This window comes from Nannospalax galili, unplaced genomic scaffold, assembly GCF_000622305.1.
Source record: "Nannospalax galili isolate Female #2095 unplaced genomic scaffold, S.galili_v1.0 scaffold158, whole genome shotgun sequence".
Taxonomy (NCBI): Eukaryota; Metazoa; Chordata; class Mammalia; order Rodentia; family Spalacidae; genus Nannospalax; species Nannospalax galili.
The window spans coordinates 3773088-3773844 of record NW_008345290.1 but is presented as its reverse complement, the minus strand read 5'-3'; positions in this window follow the sequence as shown (position 1 = coordinate 3773844).

The following is a 757-nucleotide window of genomic DNA, read 5'->3' as shown; positions in this document are numbered from 1 at the left end:
TTAGATGAATTTAGCTGACTTTCCCTGTACCTTCTACTTACTAACATCATAACATTGTGCACTGTTATGTAACTGAGCATACTCACCTGTATGATGCAATGGAGGATATGGTCCTCGAGGGCAGGAACTACCGAATGCTTTGCACAGAGTTGGACACAGAGAAAGAACACAGCATATCTTTTTTGTTTCCTTGAGATGAGGTCTCACATACCCCCAGCTGACCTCAAACTTCTTATGTACCCAAGGATAACCTTGAATTCCTAATACTCCTGCCTTCACCTCCCAAGTGCTAAGATTATAGGCCTGTGCAACCACACCTGGTATATGTGGTGCTGGGGATTGAACCCAGGGCTTTTTTATGCTATGTGAGTACTCTATGAACCAAGGCACATCCCCAAACCACAGTATATCTTTATTTTTAATGTAATATAGATCTTGTATTTAGTATTACAACTGAGTTTAAAGACTGCAGTGATTAAGAATGAAAAGAAACTGAAGGAAGATACAGGACTTCTCTAGAGAGGAGGAACTACTCTAACTACTGAAAACATTGAAATTTTCTTGAGGGGAAAAGATGGATATTTGTTTTGTTTTGTTACTATTGTTTAAATATTTTATTTATTATTATTTTTATGCGTATGAGTGCATTGCCTCCATGCATATAAGTGCACCTGTGTCATGCAATGCCCCCAGAGGTCAGAAGAGGGCATTGGATTCCCTAGAACTGGAGTTATGGATGTTTGTTAGTTGCCAAATG